Source organism: Trachypithecus francoisi, unplaced genomic scaffold, assembly GCF_009764315.1.
Source record: "Trachypithecus francoisi isolate TF-2019V2 unplaced genomic scaffold, Tfra_2.0 Lachesis_group11, whole genome shotgun sequence".
Lineage (NCBI taxonomy): Eukaryota > Metazoa > Chordata > Mammalia > Primates > Cercopithecidae > Trachypithecus > Trachypithecus francoisi.
The window spans coordinates 93999227-94022346 of NW_022681456.1; the positions used below are offsets into that span (position 1 = coordinate 93999227).

The 23120-nt window shown below is 34.8% G+C and overlaps 1 protein-coding gene across 4 annotated transcripts in view; it reads right to left on the bottom strand.

The window, feature by feature from the left end:
* Positions 1–23120, bottom strand: part of CNTN1 (contactin 1) — a 409365-nt gene that overhangs the window by 211643 nt on the left and 174602 nt on the right. The window lies entirely within an intron of this gene.

Below are 23120 nucleotides of genomic sequence, written 5' to 3' on the forward strand. Positions count from 1 at the left end.
GTTATAACACTGAATTACTGAATTCTTCTATTCACAGGAAGTGAAGGATAGGTTTGTAGTCTACTCCTGGTAAATCTCTGTAATTCCATCACTTTAGCCACAGTGATTGGCTAAGAGATAAGTTTCTAACCTTAGAAGTTCCAAGCATAGAAAACAATAACTTTATTCAGAGGCAAACCAAAGTTTCCCTCACTTTTCTACTGGACTGAATGCTTTGAGGATGTAAGCCTAAAATGGAAAAAAAAGTGTCATGGAGCCTGAGAATAAAATAGAGTCAAGAGAAGACTAAAAATAAGTTCCTGATTAAATCATCTGTGTTCCAGAGTATTCATAAAGCCATATTTACTTATGAACTTTTCAATCATATGTATCAATACAAACCTGTTCTTTTATTGGTCAGCTTTAGCTGGGTTCTCTGACACTTATTGTCAAAGGACTACTAAGTGATACACAATCTTTTACTACATCATCTACTTGCTTAAGAGTAAAGTTTCTTTTTGCACATAGCACCAATAGCAAATATTTTGAATAATGATTAAAATCTCTCCTTTCCAGCATTCTCACTTCTATATCATTTAAGCAGAAATGTATTTGTACTTGGCATTACAAAGGCATTTATCATTATATCCTGAAAACTTGATGACTTTGTTATTATCCTTATAACCATTTACTCAGCAAATGTATTTGCATCCACTTAGGAAAGAATATTCTCCTACATCTCCTTCAAACCTACATAAAAACTCACTAAAAGGAAATCCTCTTACTCAGACTTCCTAAATTGTAGAATTCACAATAATCTTTGGACCTCTAAAATCTAGTTGATTTTAGGTTTACTGATAATCAGGAAATAGTTGTTGAATAAATGAATACACTCATAGTATGTATCCCTATAATCTGCCTTTTCCTTATTGATAATCTGTTTTATCCTTTTATTATATAATATTTACATATTTATGACTTTGTGTCACCTCAAATAAATGTGTTCCTTGAGAGTACACTCTGTATTACACTATTTTGTGTTCCTCACAGCTGTTAGCACTAAAACTCTTGGAGCAAAGGTATTATTACAGACATTTTTCAAATCTTTATTCAGTTTGTTTGATAAGACAATGTTGTTTATTTTCATGTAGCATACAATAAGCACTATGAATTTCTTGCTTCCGATGAATTACCTATTTTTTCTTTATCTTGATACAAATTTCTAAATGCACAACAGAGAAAAGAACAAGGACTTAAAGTTGCACAAAAGGTAAAAGTCATAATACAAGTAGGATTGATTGTAACAAAGAATTTATGTGTCTCAGTGACCTTCATATCCTGTCTTCTCACAGAGGACCATAATTTCCTCCTATACATAGGGAAATCAAGAACAAAACTATGCATACTTTCTTATTCCAGCCTTCAGTTAATTTCTGTAATTTCCCTCCTTGCTGCCTGACACATATCTTATTTTTTGGTGATATAATATTAGACTCTTTCTTGATTTTGTCTCACTCCTTTCTTTTCTTTTCTTTTCTTTTATTATTATTATACTTTAAGTTCTAGGATACATGTGCATAACGTGCAGGTTTGTTACATATGTATACTTGTGCCATGTTGGTGTGCTGCATGCATCAACTCGTCAGCATCCCTCAATTCATCATTTACATCAGGTATAACTCCCAATGCAATCCCTCCCCCCTCCCCCCTCCCCCCCCATGATAGGCCCCGGTGTGTGATGTTCCCCTTCCCGAGTCCAAGTGATCTCATTGTTCAGTTCCCACCTATGAGTGAGAACATGCAGTGTTTGGTTTTCTGTTCTTGTGATAGTTTGCTAAGAATGATGGTTTCCAGCTGCATCCATGTCCCTACAAAGGACGCAAACTCATCCTTTTTTATGGCTGCATAGTATTCCATGGTGTATATGTGCCACATTTTCTTAATCCAGTCTGTCACAGATGGACATTTCGGTTGATTCCAAGTCTTTGCTATTGTGAATAGTGCTGCAATAAACATACGTGTGCATGTGTCTTTACAGCAGCATGATTTATAATCCTTTCGGTATATACCCAGTAATGGGATGGCTGGGTCATATGGTACTTCTAGTTCTAGATCCTTGAGGAATCGCCATACTCTTTTCCGTAATGGTTGAACTAGTTTACAATCCCACCAACAGTGTAAAAGTGTTCCTATTTCTCCACATCCTCTCCAGCACCTGTTGTTTCCTGACTTTTTAATGATTGCCATTCTAACTAGTGTGAGATGGTATCTCATTGTGGTTTTGATTTGCATTTCTCTGATGGCCAGTGATGATGAGCATTTTTTCATGTGTCTGTTGGCTGTATGAATGTCTTCTTTTGAGAAATGTCTGTTCATATCCTTTGCCCACTTTTTGATGGAGTTGTTTGTTTTTTTCTTATAAATTTGTTTGAGTTCTTTGTAGGTTCTGGATATTAGCCCTTTGTCAGATGAGTAGGTTGCAAAAATTTTCTCCCATTCTGTAGGTTGCCTGTTCACTCTGACGGTAGTTTCTTTTGCTGTGCAGAAGCTCTTTAGTTTAATTAGATCCTATTTGTCAATCTTGGCTTTTGTTGCCGTTGCTTTTGGTGTTTTATACACATGAAGTCCTTGCCCATGCCTGTGTCCTGAATGGTATTACCTAGGTTTTCTTCTAGAGTTTTTATGGTATTAGGTCTAACATTTAAGTCTCTAATCCATCTTGAATTAATTTTCGTATAAGGAGTAAGGAAAGGATCCAGTTTCAGCTTTCTACTTATGGCTAGCCAATTTTCCCAGCACCATTTATTAAATAGGGAATCCTTTCCCCATTTCTTGTTTCTCTCAGGTTTGTCAAAGATCAGATGGCTGTAGATGTGTGGTATTATTTCTGAGGACTCTGTTCTGTTCCATTGGTCTATATCTCTCTTTTGGTACCAATATCATGCTGTTTTGGTTACTGTAGCCTTCTAGTATAGTTTGAAGTCAGGTAACGTGATGCCTCCAGCTTTGTACTTTTGACTTAGGATTGTCTTGGAAATGCAGGCTCTTTTTTGGCTCCATATGAACTTTAAAGCAGTTTTTTCCAATTCTGTGAAGAAAGTCATTGGTAGCTTGATGGGGATGTCATTGAATCTCTAAATTACCTTGGGCAGTATGGCCATTTTCACGATATTGATTCTTCCTATCCATGAGCATGGTATGTTCTTCCATTTGTTTGTGTCCTCTTTGATTTCACTGAGCAGTGGTTTGTAGCTCTCCTTGAAGAGGTCCTTTACATCCCTTGTAAGGTGGATTCCTAGGTATTTTATTGTCTTTGGAGCTATTGTGAATGGAAGTTCATTCACGATGTGGCTCTCTGTTTGTCTATTACTGGTGTATAAGAATGCTTGTGATTTTTGCACATTAATTTTGTATTAATTTTGAGACTTTGATGAAGTTGCTTATCAGCTTAAGGAGATTTTGGGCTGAGACAATAGGGTTTTCTAAATATACATCATGTCATCTGCAAACAGGGACAATTTGACTTCTTCTTTTACTAACTGAATACCCTTTATTTCTTTCTCTTGCCTGATTGCCCTAGCCAGAACTCCCAATACTATGTTGAATAGGAGTGGTGAAAGAGGGCATCCCTGTCTTGTGCCAGTTTTCAAAGGGAATTTTTCCAGTTTTTGCCCATTCAGTATGATATTAGCTGTGGGTTTGTCATAAATAGCTCTTATTATTTTGAGATATGTTCCATCAATACCGAATTTATTGAGCGTTTTTAGCATGAAGGGCTGTTGAATTTTGTCAAAGGCCTTTTCTGCATCTATTGAGATAATCACGTGGTTTTTGTCTTTGGTTCTGTTTATATACTGGATTACGTTTACTGATTTGCAAATGTTGAACCAGCCTTGCATCCCAGAGATGAAGACCACTTGATCATGGTGGATAAGCTTTTTGATGTGCTGCTGGATCCGGTTTGCCAGTATTTTATTGAGGATTTTTGCATCAATGTTCATCAGGGATATTGGTCTAAACTTCTCTTTTTTTGTTGTGTCTCTGCCAGGCTTTGGTATCAGGATGATGTTGGCCTCATAAAATGAGTTAGGGAGGATTCCCTCTTTTTCTATTGATTGGAATAGTTTCAGAAGGAATGGTACCAGCTCCTCCTTGTACCTCTGGTAGAATTCAGCTGTGAATCCATCTGGTCCTGGACTTTTTGTTGGTTGGTAAGCTATTACTTGTTGCCTCAATTTCAGAGCCTGCTATTGGTCTATTCAGGGATTCAACTTCTTCCTGGTTTAGTCTTGGGAGAGTACAAGTGTCCAGGAAATTATCCACTTCTAGATTTTCTAGTTGATTTGTGTAGAGGTGTTTATAGTATTCTCTGATGGTAGTTTGTATTTCTGTGGGGTTGGTGGTGATATCCCCTTTATCATTTTTTATTGCATCTATTTGATTCTTCTCTCTTTTCTTCTTTATTAGTCTTACTAGCGGTCTATCAATTTTGTCGATCTTTTCAAAAAACCAGCTCCTGGATTCATTGATTTTTTGGAGGGTTTTTGTGTCTCTATCTCCTTCAGTTCTGCTCTGATCTTAGTTATTTCTTGCCTTCTGCTAGCTTTTGACTGTGTTTGCTCTTGCTTCTCTAGTTCTTTTAATTGTGATGTTAGAGTGTCAATTTTAGATCTTTCCTGGTTTCTCTTGTGGACATTTAGTGCTATAAATTTCCCTCTACATACTCACTCCTTTCTTAATTTTCTTTTTCTCATTCCTAATCCCCACCCTTTGACTCATTTTGCATAACATATAAAAAAAGGAGAGAGGAGAAGGATAACATTCTTGGTGCAGCATAAAATGCTCAAATATTTCTCTTTGGGGGATTTTATGTCTGGTATTGCTTAGAGAAGCAGGATCTTTGTTGTTTTCTCAGAATTTTTGAGTAAGCTAAGGGACTTTAGAAAACACATGCCAGAGAAATGGCCTTTACTTAACTGTTGGAGGAATATTGGAAAATCCTTTGGAGAAGTAGTAAATAAAATTCTGATGGGTGACTGGTTTTCGAAAAGAGCTGCTGACCAATGTTCTATAAAGAAATAGTAAAGTGTGCTGTTTATAATATTTGATAAATAATTTAATATATACAATTAAAGTCATCATGGTGCCTTAAAATTTCAACATGGAAAACCATGACATTGATTTTATTCTTGCACATGAGCCAACTCCAAGGCACAGCCTATTAATCAATCTCTGAATAAACCAAGGCTGGGATATGTGACCTCGTTGCCCTTCAGGCTCCTCAGTCATGTTGATTTTATTTTTGTAATATTATAATTTTACATGGACTATAAAAAATTAATTCAAAACAACTAATCAAAAGCCATATAATGTGAACAAATCTCATTAACAAATAGAAAGTGTATTAAGCATGTAAGTCTTCAAACGACTAAGATGATCTCTTCCTTTGGAAATAAGTGCTTTTTCACATGCTCAGGTTTCTTACTTTGATTCTTTCATAAAACAAAATATTGAGATCTGAAAGATAATGAGGTTGGGTGTCACTCAATAACTGTAAAATACTGCAGTAGGCCTCTGTTTTGGGAATCATAGTTATAGCTATTGACTTACAAAAATGTGTCATTACTTCCTAAGCGGGATCAGAAAATGGAAAATAGACAAGGGTTTTGCAGTTACTAGTTCAGTAACATTACACATAAAGGACTATCACACCCATTCATGCAGATCTTGCGTAGGTGATTTGGGTTTACCATTTTGTCTAAACTTTTCCTCATGTGAGTTCTTGATAATAGACTCCAATTAAAAAAATGATAAAATTAATTTAACATATCAGTCATTTGTAGTTGGAGAAAAAATTGACTTGCTTTCCAAATGTTAAGTCTAGACCATTTTATCCTCTTTATAAAATGTGATTTTTTTTATATATGTTTAGTGATGTTATGAACTATTTATAACTTACTGTGAATGATCAGAGAACAGGGTTTTTTTTGGTTTGTTGGTTTGTTTGTTTTTTAGTTGTTTCTTGGTTGGGCGCAGTGGCTCACGCCTGTAATCCCAGTGCTTTGGGAGGCCGAGGCCAGCAGACCACCTGAGGTCAGGAGTTCAAGACCAGCCTGAGAAACATGGTGAAACCTTGTCTCTACTAAAAATGCAACATTAGCCAGATTGGTGGTACATGCCTGTAATCCCAGCTACTCAGGAGGCTGAGGCAGGAGAATCGCTTCAACCCAGGAGGTAGAGGTTGCTGTGAGCCAAGATCACGCCATTGCACTCCAGCCTGGGCAAGAAGAGCGAAATTCTGTCTCAAACAAAAAAGAAAAAAGAAAGAAGAGAAAAAAATTGTTTCTTTGATGGGGAAGGAAAAGATGAAGATAGGAGGATGGAGGCTTTAATATATTAGGCATCAGATGATGAGAGGAAAGATTACAGGGACAGACAGGCAGAAGTAGAAAAATAATTGCCTATAAGAAATTTGGGTCACTTCTCAGTTTCCCAAGCATTAATCCTGATTGTGATTGGATAAGGCAACAAAAGAAGTAAGTATCAGAAAAATAGGCATATGGAATGGTATAGAGAGAACAAGTTGAACTAACAAGCATTTTGGAATACTTTAGATGCCATTAGTAATTTGTTCTGATTATTTAGACGTGAGTTAAATAAACCTCATCGGTATATTTATGCCTTTTCTTAGTTTGATTCAGACTATTACATAGAAGAAGAAACATGTCATTAACAACAATAAAAGTAGACGATTTGAAAGCCATTCCAGTATGAAAATAAATAATATACTGTCCCAGATTAATTTTGGTTTCTGACTCGCTCACCCAGAGAGCTCTCTGTAGACTTTCTGTAATGTGCAATGCAGAAAACTGAGTTATATGAATATTTATCTAGACCTTCTCTCTTCCAAGATAATAGGAACTAGTACTTTCAAAGGAAATAATCTCATCTGGACCTCTCTCCAGTTGCCCATCTCTCAGGACCTATGTCATGAGTCTGTTTATTTGATTCTACCATTTGGGGTTTTAACTTAGAAGTTACTAAATGCGGCCGGGCGCGGTGGCTCAAGCCTGTAATCCCAGCACTTTGGGAGGCCGAGACGGGTGGATCACGAGGTCAGGAGATCGAGACCATCCTGGCTAACACGGTGAAACCCCGTCTCTACTAAAAATACAAAAACTAGCCGGGCGAGGTGGCGGGCGCCTGTAGTCCCAGCTACTCAGGAGGCTGAGGCAGGAGAATGGCGTAAACCGGGAGGCGGAGCTTGCAGTGAGCTGAGATCTGGCCACTGCACTCCAGTCCGGGCGACAGAGCGAGACTCCGCCTCAAAAAAAAAAAAAAAAAAAAAAAAAAAAGCAATTCAAGGAAACTCAGGGGATCAACTTCAAACTTTTCTGTGGAAAACTGTCTAAATATGCCTGACCTTCACTGAACCCAGAGTTAGATAATTAAATTTTAATGTTAGTCTAGCTATAATGGCAAATTGGCAGATGGTGACAGTTGTCGAAGGGAAAATATGCCAACTTATTCAAATAAGAAGCTCTCAAACAGGAAAGTTCATACTCACAATTATTTTGGCAAAATTCAGTTCTTACATCAGCTCAAAACCAAGTGATTAATTGCAATGGAAAATGACACACTCAAGTGTCTAGGTTTTGAAACAGTGCATAAAGACAAATAGCCCAAAATTTAGAGAAAAATAATGCACAGAAGCAAATATATTATTAGACTTACCACTTCTTTAATGAATGTATTGAGTTCATTAAAATGATGCCAACATAAAGTTCTTCTATCAAAAAGTTTTGCTAAAAAAGGAAAACAATATTTGTCCAACAGATATACAATTATGTTTCTGTCTCAAGGCAGCAGAGAAATCTCTGGTTGCAGCAGCTAGGAAAAATCAATACTAATAACAAAAGTTATTATATATACATATATATTTAATAGGAAATGTTTTGGTATAAAAATAGACACAACTTTTAAAATAATAATAATGGGATAAGATATTTAATTTCTGTGATTATTTAAACATATTCTCCTTAATAGAACATTATATTCATTGGCTCTAATATCCTAAAAAAAATCTGAGAATAAAGGTGGTCATATTGATGGTTTAGTCAAATTTCTAATAAATAAGAAACATGCCTCTAGGATGTGGATATCATCCAGTGTTACTTGGTTAATTTTTTCATGAGGTTTTATGAGGTTTAAATGGATCACTATATCCAATTTACTATACAAATTGTTGGGTATTTTTTCTTCAAAGCATTCTTGTTACTTTGGTTTCAAGTCAATGAACATCTCATTAGAAAACTGTGCTGCTTTGAATTTGGTTTTAGAATGTTTAAATATTTGAAGTGTTTTCTTTATCACATGCCATGTCTAGTAAACAAAGCTAGTGAGACGGTTGCATACCGATATTAATTTCCTTGTAGGGTGCTTTGCAGTTTAGAAAACCTTAAACTGTGGCTAGGCGCAGTGGCTCAAGCCTGTAATCCCAGCACTTTGGGAGGCCGAGACGGGCGGATCACAAGGTCAGGAGATCGAGACCATCCTGGCTAACCCGGTGAAACCCCGTCTCTACTAAAAAATATAAAAAACTAGCCGGGCGAGGTGGCGGGCGCCTGTAGTCCCAGCTACTCGGGAGGCTGAGGCAGGAGAATGGCGTAAACCCGGGGGGCGGAGCTTGCAGTGAGCTGAGATCCGGCCACTGCACTCCAGCCTGGGCGACAGAGCGAGACTCCGTCTCACCAAAAAAAAAAAAAAAAAAAAAAATAGACTTATAAGAAAACCTTAAACTGTAAGCTCTGCGGTTGTTTGTTTTTGTTTTTGTTTTTGGCTTTTACTAAATGATGTTAGCAATATTTAACCTGTGGCTATTTCATGATCTCCAATTTCTTAGAAATAATATTCATATCAAAATTAAAAATATTAGTGGTAAAGTCATCTTTGGAGATAAAAAATAATTTTACCTTGAGATAGACGCTGACTTTTTGACCTTTAAGGGTGATCAAAGAGAGAGGTATTGACCAGTAACACAATTTCCTTGAAAGACAAGAATAAGTCAGGATGTGATATGGCCTAGCAATTGCATTCCTTGGTGTTTATTCCAGAGAAATGCAAACATACATTCAAACAAAAACTTGTAAATAAATATTCATAGAAGCTTATATTTAATAGCCAAAAAAACCTGAAAACAATCAGATGTCCTTCAATAGGTGAATGTTTAAACAAACTGTGGTACTTACATACCATGGTCTACTATAACCTATAAAAGAAGTGAAATATTTATACATGCCACAACCTAGATGAATCTTCAGAGAATTTTCATAGATAAAAAAGATCATTCCCAAAAGGATATATATAATGAAACCCTATATAATGGGATCCCATACTGTGTAGTAAAATCCTATAATATAATCCTATATAATGGAATTCCATTATATAGTATGCAACCCTTTGGAATTGACTTTCTATTTATATAGAATGTTATAACATTCCTGAAATGACACAATTACAGAAATATGGAACCGATTACTGATTGTCAGGGATTAAGGAGGGGATGAGTGGGAGGGAAATGGGTGTGGATACAAACAGGCAACAGGAGGGATCCTTGTGGTGACAGAAATGTTCAGAATCTTGACTGTATTAGTGTCAATCCTGGATGTGATGTTGTACTGTGGTTTTGCAAGATGATGCCCCTGGGGCAAACTGGGTAAATGGTAAATAGTATTGCTCCATATTGTTTTTACAACAACATGCAAATTTACAATATCTCAGAACAAGAAGTTTAATTAAAAATCAGATTAAACAATATTTATGTCCAGACTTGATCCCCAGTGATTCTGAGTCAATTGATCTGGAGAGAGGTTTAGGCATGAGTCATTATATTTAAGTGTCCAGATGGTTCTAATGTGCAGACAAGATGAAGAACCAGTCTTAGAGCACTCATATATGTGTGTACGCCCAAAAGCACATGTGGTTAAGACAGCTACATCTTGACCTGATTATTTTATTTTTATTTCCAGGAACACCATGTACCAGCTGTGTCAAGTTGACCCACTTTCTTCATCTGTACATTGTAGATAATAATAGTTCTTACTATGAGATTTTGTGCGATTAAATGATTCAACATATGTAAATCATTGCCTGAGGAGTAAGCATTAGAGAAGTGTTTTATATTACTTTTATCATCATTTATTATGGTATAGCGGTTTATGAAATAGTAAAAGTTTTAAAACACGCCTAAATATACATCAATAAGAGCATGAATGAGTGAACTGTAGTTTCATTCCTACAATAGACTTATTCTAGTTTCACTGCAGCTTCATTAATAAATAGTGTATAGCAGTGAAAATAAATGAACTGGAGCTTCATTTATCAATTATGATGGCTTTTGCAAGCATCATATTTATTATAAAAAGCAGGTTACAGAAAAAATACAGTTGGTCTCATCCATTAAAAAATTTTAATATGTTTCTATGTATTGCTTTATAATATAGACATCTGTAAAATAATGTATAGGTCTATAATGAAAGAACAAAAGCATGCATGAGAAGGATAAATACTGAACTACAAAATAACATGTGCTTCAATTGTATTTATAATGTTCTATCTTTTAAATTTCATTGTGTCTTTGATATTTATTATATTATCATTATAAGTTTTTATATATCTGAAGTATTTCCTAATAGAACTAATGATTACCAATATGTATGTGTATTTACTAGGTTGTATACTAAATTCTTTATATAGATTATTCATTTTATCCTCTCAATAACCCTATAAGGTACTGTTATTATTATTATTAACCTAATTTTATAGATAAGAAAACTGAGGCAAAGAAAGTTTAAGTAATGATCCCAAGAACACATGGGTTGGGGGTGGCAGAGCTGGGATTTGAACCCAAACTCCTGAGTATAGTGCTTAGAACATGGTAGGCATTTACTAAATAGGAGGTACCATCATTTCTAGTGGAAATAATACAAGATTTTCAAATCAAATAGGCATGGATTTCAATGTCAGCTCCCTGAGCTCCAGTTTTCCTGTCTCTATATGTAGAAGGCGATTGGAAGCATGAGGGGTAATATAGTAAAGGGCCCAGCACACAGCAGATATCCAATAATTGATAGCTATTGTTACACATTCAGTTTGGGGGCAACAAGGAACCATTACAGATTTTTAGTCTACAGAGTAATAAACTGCCAAAAAAATTGTAGAGGATGAAAGAGTGGAGAAATTTAGAATTGAGTTATGTTTTGAGTTTTTACAGATATGGCCTTTAAAACATATTGGTACATCTTAAAATTGTATTGTATTCTAAAAGGAAGATCCTTGGGCAAATATCATGGACTGCAGAAACATCATATGTTAAGGCTTTTCATATCCTTATAAATATCCTTTGGCCTAACACTCTAAAATTTTAACAGGAACATTTGGAAGAGGCAAAGAAAAATTGCAAAACTTTATATGTTTTGGTTTAAAAAATATTTCAGCAATCAAACCAATGTGCAGAGTCTACATTATGTTTTAAAATACATGTATTATAATCAAAAGCTTAACACAGGAAAGCTCTATCAAAGTTGTGTTCAATAAAGAGTAAACTATTCTTTGAGACATGAGTTAAGCTTATGTCTTATACATTTCATAATACACCACATTTCATTACATATAATGTATAATCCGACAGGCAATCAAGTTACTAAAATTTTCATGAATATATGCTAATGATAATTCTTGCAATTTATGTGTAAAAAGGTTAAAATAATTTGTATATCTTATAGCACATTTTAGAATTAATTTTTACTTGGGTATTTTCTGTTTCTTACCTAATGCCTCTCTGTCTTCATTATAAAATGTTCTACTTTCTGTAAGAATTTAGTCACATGATTGTGATACATTTATTGGGCTACCAACTACTAAAATGGCAGAGGAGAGTAGACAGCAGCATGGGGTTTGTGTCTGCCTGACTGGGGTAGTCCTGGACGGGCTGCTTACCACCTTATGGTTTGAGGCAATTATCTTGCCTCTCAACCTAAGTTTATGCATTTTTTAAAATGGGGTAATAATAGTACCAGACTCATAAGGTTGCTGTAAATATGCAACAAGAAAACGACTAGTAAAATGTTTATTACAGCCAGGCGTGGTGGTTCACGACTCTAATCCCAGCATTCTGGGAGGCTGAGGTGGGTGGATCACGAGGTCAGGAGTTCGAGACCAGCCTGACCAACATGGTGAAACCCTGTCTCTATTAAAAATACAAAAATTAGCTGGGCATGGGGGTGCATGCCTGTAATCTCATCTACTCAGGAGGCTGAGGCAGGAGAATGGCTTGAACCCGGGAGGTGGAGGTTGCAATGAGCCAAGATTGCGCCACTATACTCCAGCCTGTATGACAGAGCCAGGCTCCGTCTCAAAAAAATAAAAAAAAAAAAAAGAAAAGAAAAAGAAAAAATGCTTAGTACATACAATACAAACTATTATTGTAAATAGTATAATCAGTATTTCAAAGGCCATTTGAATATCAGAGGCATTTCGCTAAGCCCTCTCAAGATAACTATATAGTTAGAAATGCTCAAGGTAGAGTAAACATAGCATTTCATTTATATTGTGGAAGCCTTTATTTGAGTCCACATGAATTCATTTAATGATTTTGATACTTGATATTGATTTGTTACACTTCATATAACTATACACTAAATGTTTTTAATTTTGTAAATGATGATTGTGATTTTCTGCATCATGATAGGGCAAAAACAAAAACAAAAACAAAACAACAGAAAAACCCTGCTGAAATCTCTTAAGCTGAAGGTCTATGCTGACTGATTAAATATGTAAGATCTTTTTAAAATTCATTTTGTATTTATAATAGCTCACTTTTCTCTTACTGTAAAATCAAAATTCACACTAGATGACTTCTGAGGTAACTTCAAGAAATGGGCCCCATAAAAGTAAAAATCATTTTTTATCATTTCCTCTCAAAAAGTATCCAGTCTCATTCAGCAGTGGACAAAGAACAAATATAAATTCACATTTTGGGAAAATAGAAATACCTTTCATTTCTAGAAATCACTCAATAAACCAGATTTTTTGTGTGTCAAGTTTTTCCTTCTCATAGTTGGCCAAAAAGTCCGCAAATTTTCTGCCACACCACCACCACCAACAATAACCTTCAGCCAAAAGAAAAACAACAGATGAGTATTCAAATTATGTTAGAATTATGCAAGTTGGTCTGACTCACTCCATTGAACATGATCCTTTTTGGCCAAATTAATTCTATTCTATTCTGGAAATGTAAAATGCAAAATATAACCTTAACATTTTATATGAAACATTTTACCTCTTCCTCTCCCTCATCGGGGATCATTTCAGAGAATGAAACTAACATTCGCTCAGTTGATCAAGCACAAAACAGAGATTACTGTTATCCTTCTTGTCTCCATTGATATCCAATCTATTAGCAAGATATTTAGAGTCTAGCTTCAGAATATCCTAAATCCAACCACTTTGTCCCATATTTCTACTACTACTCTAGTCCAGGCCTCCCAACTGACCTCCCTGTAGTCTACTTTCTGTAAAATTACTTAGAGTGATCTTTTAAAGGGTAAGCCATACTTCTCCTCTCCCTAGAGTCATATAATGAATACTTATTGCAATTAGGTATTATGTAAGTCCCATAGTATTCAGTCTATCTCAGCCCCAGCCTGCTTCCTGGACATAGTACAGAACACCATACACTGTTTATCATCCTCTAGCTTCTTCTTCTGTTTTGTTTTTTGTTTTTTTTTTTTTTTTCCTCTGTAACAGATCCAAGTCACTACTTAGGGATTTCTCACTAGTTACATAACTGATTCCCAATGAAGAATTGTCTTTTATGGTAGCAGAGAGAAATATGAGTTAGGATTATTCCAAGGGATAAAAGGTTGTGAGACACTGGTTTATGTTTATCTGGCCTGGCAGAATCCTCACTTGTCTCTCTTCTCCAGATAGACAGAGCACAAAATTCAGGTATGCTTCAAGGAGGAACTACATCTATTCACTCACTTTTATTCTTAGATAGCTAGTTTGCTAGCTCTGTGTAACACAAGATGGAAGTATCTGTAAACCAAGGATGTTGTAGTTCTCATTAGTCTTTCCACTCAGACCAACACTTTATGAACTGGTCAAGCTCAATGATAATAAGCTTTTTATTTATTTGTGTGTGACAGTGTGTTTGGGTTGGTACGTGTGTGTATGCATGCATGTGTGTGTGTATGTGTGGGTGTTCTGCATAAAAACTTTAGATCAGCAACAATATCTCATAAACCTCTGTCATTCCTTCGCCCACACCTTTCCCTACAATAGCATCTATGTTAGCAGGTACTCAATAAATAGTGATTAAAATTTTATTTATTGATTCCCCTCCAAAATGTGATGCGCAGAACTGCCAGAAATGTTAGGTTTGGAAGTGAAAATCTACTTTCTGTCTGATTGAGTGCCTTATGTCAAAAAATGGAAGTTGAAATAAACATTATGGCTAGAGTTATATTCCAAGTCTCCCTAGACTGCAAATTAAACTATGCATATAAATTATCTTATTTTTGCCTCAAGAATGGAAAAAGAGATCCCAAATGAAATGGCATTTTAACAAAGTATAATGTCTTTTGTTACAAATAGATTCTGCCATGAGTAGTCCCATTTTCCAGTAACTCAGTCATTTTATGTTAATTTTTTTGCTTTATTCCTTGAATAATTTTAATGGAACCTGTATGTATTAGTCCGTTTTTATGCTGCTGATAAAGACATATCTGAGACTAGGCAATTTAGAAAAAAAAAAGAGAGAGATTTATTGGAGTTAGAGTTCCATGTGACTGAGAGACCTCACAATCATGGCGGAAGGTGAAGGCACATCTCACACGGCAGCAGACAAGATAAGAGGGCTTGTGCAGGGAAATTCCCATTTTTAAAACCATCAGATCTTGTGAGATGTACTCACTATCACGAGAACAGCAGGAGAAAGATCCACCCCCACGATTCAATCACCTCCCACCAAGTTCCTCCCACAACATGTGGGAATTGTGGGAGCTACAATTCAAGATAAGATTTTGGTGGGGACAATGCCAAACCATATTAATGTACATTTTAAATGAGAAAAATAACCATTGTCTTCAGAGTATATTATTTACCTTTGAAACTCAAAATAATTTCTCTTCCATTCTTCTACCTTCACTAACAGACAAAATAATTAGTGGTTCTAATAGTTCATTTGTGTTTGGTTTGCAAACCATGAAAGCAACATGATGTGAAAAACTATAGATTTTGCAATAGGTTTAGCATAATAACAAGCATTGTTTATCAAGAAACTGTATACAAAATATTTTCCTATGAACTATAGTTCATTCTGATGAATTGACTATAATAATATATGTATATAAAAAAGGAATGAAGACTAGACACGGTGGCTCACAGGTGTAATCACAGGTGTAATCCCAGCACTTTGGGAGGCTGAAGTGGGCAGATTGCCTGAGCACAGGAGTTCAAGATCAGCCTGGGCAGCATAGTGAGACACCTGTCTCTACAAAAAATACAAAAGTTAGCCAGGCATGGTGGCATACACCTGTAGTCCAAGCTTACTCTGGCGGCTGAGTTGGGAGGAACACTTTATCCCAGGGAGGGCAAGGCTGCAGTGGGCAGTGATAGCTCTACTGCACTCCAGCCTGGGTGACAGAGAAAGACTCTGTCTCAAAAAAACAAGAAAAAAGAAGAATGAAGTGATGGATTTAGTATCCTGTCATCCTTATTTTTTTTTTCAATATTTAATGCATGTATTTGTGTCCTTAGATCAAACCTTGAAGAATATCACTTAAATTATTATTGTATATCACTTGAATTATTATTGTATTATTTTGTGTTTTATAAACTATCAAAACATTCATTCATTAATGTAGCATTTTATTCAAAATTAATAGAAATTTAATCGGAAAGATTTTTTCAATTTTCACAGAAATATTGACTTTAATATTTCTGAAAAAAAGTCTGAAATGAATAATAACAGTATAGTATCAGAATCTCTAAATAGCAAATAACTAACTTCAAGGTCCATAACTCAAGCAAAACTGAGAAGTGGATGAGGTTTTATTTATATGACAACTCTTTTTAAAACATCTATTATTGCTTTCTAGCATAGTACCAGTGGCAGGGACATGTGAGGTTACAGCTGCTGGGAAGAGAAAACACAGTTGGTCTCAATCCACACAGAATTTATAATTGACTGCACGTAGAGACAAGGGCCATGAAATTGTCAGGGATAGGTGTTCAGGCTGGGATGCAGGACAGTCAGTCACAGGATCAATGGCAGCACATCACCCAGAGGGAGCACGTGCAGAAGCATCAAGAGGAGCAAAGGGGGCCATTTTTAAGGAGGTGAAAGTAGTTCCAGGAGGCTAACGCAGAGTGCAGGGGAGTTAGGTCTGTGGAAGTGAAGAGTAAAGAAATGCTACTGCAGAGGTCAGTTTTCAGCATCCTTAACTACCCTTTTGTAGACGTTATAGAAATTATTATAGCGACTGTTCCTCTGGCATTCTGGGCTCAGATTCAGGCTGAACCACATAAGTACTGATTCAACCTGAATCTCTGTTCCCATCTACCAAGGATGTAATCCTCTGTAATCCTGTTCAGCAGACTGGATTAGAAGCTTTGGTTTGAAATTTACTTATAAATTACAAATTTTCATCCAAATTAAAATCTTAATTGTTCAATTGTACAGTGGTTCCCAATGTATAAGATGTGGCCCACAAGGGTACAGTGATCATTCCAACTGATCCAAGAATCAATCTGAATACCAACTTTTACTATGGACTAAAAATATATGACCAAACATTTATCATGTGGCAAGTCTTCAAGAGTTTTATGACACATTTTCTCTTCCCTGTGTACTCACTTCTAGTCAAAATACAGTGATTGTATGTCCTATTCTCCAGGACTTTGTGGGGATACTTACCTGTCTGTGCTCTTGTGATAATAGAACATAATGACTTCCATTGCTACTATTTTCATTTGGTATCTTAAGCTGCGAACTGGGATTTTCCAGAGAAAATAACTCAATGAGGAGCAACGGCCCAATAAATGTGAAACTGTAACATATCTGTAGATATTGGGATAAACAATAACCTAAAACTAAAAATCTGTTAGGTAAATTACTGCCTCTTTTCCCTGCTTATCATGGCTTATAAACCAGGGCAGCTTCAGCTATATTCATATGCGTAGATCTCATAGTACCTAGCATAGTGTTTTATACAAAGATACATCCAGAAAAAAATTAGTAGGACCAATTAAAACCAGCCTACAACATAATTTAATTTAGCAAAATTACTTTATGATTTACTTGCTCAATAACTATATTTGGAGTATTCATTGGTAATAATATGTTTTCACTCTGACCCAAATGTTTTACATGACTTATACGTTGGGAACCACTGTACAATTGGACAATTAAGATTTTAATTTGGATGAAAATTTGTAATTTATAATTTTAAGTTACTTACAATAACTTAATCCTTACAGCAAAAGAATGAAAAAGTATGTATCTTCTAGACACATACTTTCAAAAGAATGAAAAAGTATGTATCTTCTGGGGATGTAGTGAGTAACAAACACAAAAAATTAATCTAATAGCATATGACTAATAATACAAACAGAAAAATCTAAAATTCTTACTAATAAAATATATAAGTATACTCATAATTCCATTGACATTTCTGAACTTGATTGATTTAAAAAACTGCTACCTAACTTAATTGCTTATTCCATATTGTTGGTTACACAATCCTCTGATTCTCCAGTTTTTACTTATATGGCATTCACATTCTTTCTAAAATATGCCTAATATATTTCAGAAATTGGGTTTAAATTACCAATGCTTTTTGTAAAATTATAGGTCAACTTTTGGCAAATTGTATATTTTCTGACCTATTAATTTGATGAATTAAAATAATAGATTTTTTCTAATATTGATGTATCCTTTCCCATTTTAAGAAATAAATATGAGTTGCATGTGGTTATGAATGTTCCACATATTTTCTTTTAATTTACTGATATGTGGAAATATCTCCATGAGTATTAACTTATCTAAATGATATAAAACATAGCAAATATTGAAATAGTTGAATTACTTGAAAAGATTTAGGGATGGATGGTCTGTCATACTTAAGAGAGACATAGGTTTTTAAAAGAAATCTTAAATACTCCATACATAACTTACACACCTTACACAAATGAAATACAATTTTCCAAGTTATCTTTTCATAGTTCAGCTAGTCAAAAAAAGTTGTTAATACCTGTGGCCTCTTAATAACAGGATTTAAAAAACATTTACTTCACTAAGTGAAGTAAATGCAGTAGGGGCTTTACGTAAAACCCTACTTTGAGAAGAAGTTGTGGTAGATAACATTTAAAGTTCTTTCAAATGGCAATAACAATAGAAGTCGATGTCGTAATCCTGTTTAGCAGACTGGATTAGAAGCTTTGCTTTGAAATTTTACTTACAAATTACAAATTTTCATCTAAATTAAAATCTTAATGATCTCTATATAGAGAAAAGTTAGCATTCAAATGGCCTCATAGTTCTAATAAATAAAAAACTTCTGTTGGGATAATTATTTTTATTTATGGTGGTGAAGATCTTATGCCCAGAGAGAAAGGAAATACATTAGAAATAAAAATAAACGAAAGAAATAGAAACTAGTATCTCAAGAAATAATAAAATCTAAAAGATCTTAATAAGTTGGGATTTAATAACACTTTTAACTTCTCAAAGCAAATAATTTCTCCAGTAGTAAAGCTAAAACCAGAAATTACAACAGGTCCCAAAATTAGGTTCAAAGCTAAGATGTAATCTAGTGGTGTTTCTAACCACAGTAACACAAACATAAAAGTACCACCAAAGACATCAACAAAATAAATATAATAATAAACTCAAAAAGCCCATCTTTACTCTTCTCTCCCTTTACAGAAAGGAACCAGTGTGGCTCCATTTTACATTAGTAAACGTTTAACAAAGTAAAAAGAAAAAAATTCGTTCAAAGAGAAAAGTAAAGTAAAGAGAAAAATTCATGCTTGGAGAGCAGAGCATGAATGAGTCTCAGGAGACTTTCCTCACTGCCAGAGGGAAAAACTTCACAAATTATCTGTCCTAAAGGATTCTAGTATTTCTGTAGACAAGTTGCTTTTTAAATTGACAAATAAAAGTTATATATACTTGCCATATACAACACATTTTGAAATATATATACATTGTGGAATGGTTCAACTGAGCTAATTAACATATGCATTACCTCACATATTTTTGTTTTGTAGTGAAAACACTTAAAATTGACTCTTAGGGATTTTCAAATACAACACATTGTTATTAACTATAGTCCCATGCTGTTGAAATTATTCCTCTTATTTAGCTGATATTTTGTATTCTGTGACCAGTGTCTCATAGAAAGATAAGTGATCTTTGTATGTCATCCAGCCTTCCATTTTATTAATGGTAGATGTATTTTTCTTTCCCCTGCCCCACCAGTTTAGGTTAGGTGCATCTATGGATGCAGATGGCATGTGGGGAGACCTTGTCTTTTTAGTTTCTATGTCACTAGACCAAGTGGATGCATTTCCTGACTTGAGAGCTCTTCAACTTGGAATTCAGTGATTTATGATTGAACTCCTTGGACAATAGGGTACATTGAATGTGGAAAAGAGATATTTGATAACTAGAAGTTTGAATGATGGCAGAGATTTCTGGTGCTCACCAAGTAACACTGTGCTTGTCTACATTTCTCAGCTTCTCTTGCAATTAGGTGTGGACCACATGTCCAAATTCTGGTATTTGGGATTCGGGCAAAAGTGATGTATGTAACTTTTAGGCCCGGCCCTTAAAAACATCCTGCACAGAAAGACTTCATGAAGTTATTTCAGCTGAATCACAAAACAAATACACAAATGGCCAAAAACTAAACAACAATAACAATAGAAAGGTGGAGAAATCAGTCTCCAGAGTTGCTATGATGTTATTATCTAAGACATCTAGTTATCAATGTAAAATATATTTTAAAAAAGAACAGGTGAGTGAGATCCACAAATGTAAAAATTATCAACAGAATATTAGCAAACTGAATCTGGCTAGATAGGTAAAAAGGATCTCACATCATAGCCAAGTGAGATTTTTCCCAGTAACACAAGGTTAGTTTAAAATCCAAAAATCAATTGATGCAATACATCATATTAATAGAAGAAAGAACAAAAACCACATGATCACCCCAATAGATGTAGAAAAAGCATTTGACAAATTCCAACACTTTTTATAATAAAAATGTAAACTAGGAATAGAAGGAAACTTTCACAATTTGATAAAGAGCATCAACATATAATCCACTGCTAACATTATGTTAAAGATGAATTACTGAATACTTTTCCCATATGATCAGGAACGAGACAAAGCTGTCTCTTTCACCACTTCTGTTGAACATTTTACTGAAAGTTCTAGATAGAGCAAATAGATAAAAAAAATAAATAAATAAAAGAAACCCAGGTTGGGAAAAAAGAATAAAACTATTTTTATTTGTAGATGACATAATATTGTATTTAGAAAATACTAAGGAATCCACTAAAAAAAATTATGACTAATAAATGAGTTCAGCAAGGTTTCAGGACAGAAGTTAAATATGCAAAAATAGTCATATTCTATATACTTGCAATGAACAATCTGAAAATACAATTTAAAAATAATTAAATTTACAATAGCACCAAGACAAATAACATACTTAGGAATGAATTTGATGGAAGAAGTGCAAGAAATTTACATTGAAAACTACAAAACATTGTTTAAGAAACAAAAGGCCTAAATTAATGGAAAATCATCTTATGTTCATTGTTCAGAAGACTTAATATCTTTTCCATGTCACTATTCCCAATAGTATTCTACAGATTGAATGTAATCCCTTTTGAAATCTCACCTCTTTTGCAAAGTTTTACAAGCCAATCTTAAAATTAATATGAAAATCCAAGGGACCCAGAATATCCAAAGAGTACTGAAAAGAAGCACAAAGTGGAGAATTCACAGTTCTAAATTTCAAATTCACTACAAAGTAACAATAATCAAGACAGTGTAGTATTGGTAGTAATAGACATATAGATCAATAGGACAGAATTCAGAGTAAGGGAATAAGTCTTTACTCTTATGGTCAATAGATTTTGAAAAGAATGTGAAGACAGTTCAATGAGTATATGGTACTGAAACAACTAAATATTCAAATACAAAAAAAGAATAATAAGTTTGGAACCCTGCTTCACACCATACCAAAAAAATGACTCAGAATGAGTCATAAATCTAAATCTAAGAGCTAAAACTATGTTTCTTGGAAGAAAGCATAGGAGTAAATCTTTGACCACAAGTCAGGCCAAAGTTTCTTACATAGGATACAAAAAGCATCAGCAACAAAAGCAAAAATAGAATTAGACTTCATTAAGGTTGCAAACTTTTGGGTATCAAAGTGTATCATCAAGAAAGTGAAGAGACTACTCACAGAATAGCAGAAAATATTTGCAAGACATATATCTGATAAGTGACTTTATCCAGAATTTAAAAAGAACTCTTATAACTCAATACTTAAAGAGACAAAAATCCCAATTAGATAAATAGACAAAGGATTTGAAGAGGTGTTTTTCCAAAGAAGATACACAGATGGACAATGATCACATGAAAAGACATCTAAATCATTACTATCATTACTAATTATGAAAATACAAATCAAACTCACAATAGACTATTACTTCACACCCACTATGATGACTTTAATAAAAAAGGCAAGAAGAAATTTTGGTGAGGATGTGGAGAAACAGGAACCTTTATTCATTGCTGGTGGAAATGTAAAATGGTGCTGTTACTTTGGAAAACAGTTTAGTGGTAACGTCGCCTCCAAATTTAAGAATAGAGTCACCATATGCCCCAGCAATTCCACTCTTAATTATAGGCATGAGAGAAATAAAAACATATATCTACACAAAACTTTCACACAAATATTCATTGCTGCATTATTCATAATAGCCAAAAAGCATAAATAACTCAAATGTCCATCGGCTAATGAACGGATATGGAAAAAGTGGTATATTCATACTATGGAATATTATACAGCAATAAAAAGGAATGAAGTAGTTATACATGATACAACATCAATGAACTTTGAAAACATTATGCTAAGTGAAAGAAAATTCATAAAATATATGAAATCATATTGTGCAATTTCATTTACATGAAATGCCCAGAATAGGTAAATCATAAAGATAGAAAGTAGATTAGTGATTGCTTAGGGATAAGGGGAGGGGACGGGGTCAAAATGAAGCCAACACATATAGTTTCTTTTAAGTGAATAAAAATGTTCTGAAATTAATGATTGCACAACTATGAATCACTGAATTGTACACTTTAAATGGGTGAATTGTAGGGTATGTGAATAATATCTCGATAAAGTTATTAAAAGAAAAAGAAAAATAGGTCTGGGCGCGATGCCTCATGCCTGTAATCTCAGCTCTTTGAGAGGCCGAGGCAGGTAGATCACCTGAGGTCAGGAGTTCCAGACCAGCCTAGACCCCTGTCTCTACTAAAAATACAAAAAATTAGCTGGGCGTGGTGGCAGATGCCTGTAATCCCAGGTACTTAGAGGCTGAAGCAGGAGAATCGCTTGAACCCAGGAGGCAGAAGTTGCAGTGAGCTGAGATTACACCATTGCACTCTAGCCTGGGCAACAAGAGCAAAACTCTGTCTCAAAAAAAAAAAAAAAAAAAAAAGAAAAAGAAAGAAAGAAAAGAAAAAAAAGAAAGGAAAGAAAGAAAAACAGATCCCCCCTAATCCTCCAGCCCTTTGTTGTTCTATACAGCAGCAATCCCCATTCTTTTTGGCACCAGGGGTCAGTTTTGTGGAAGATAATGTTTCCACGGATGAGAAGGAATGATTTCAGGATGAAACTGTTCCATCACAGATCATCAGGCATTAGATTCTCATAAGAAACTCAATCTAGATCCCTCACATACACAGTTCACAATAGGGTTCCAGCTCCTATGAGAATCTAATGCTACTGTTGACAGGAGGTAGAGCTCAGGTGGTAATGTTTGCTCATCTACTGCTC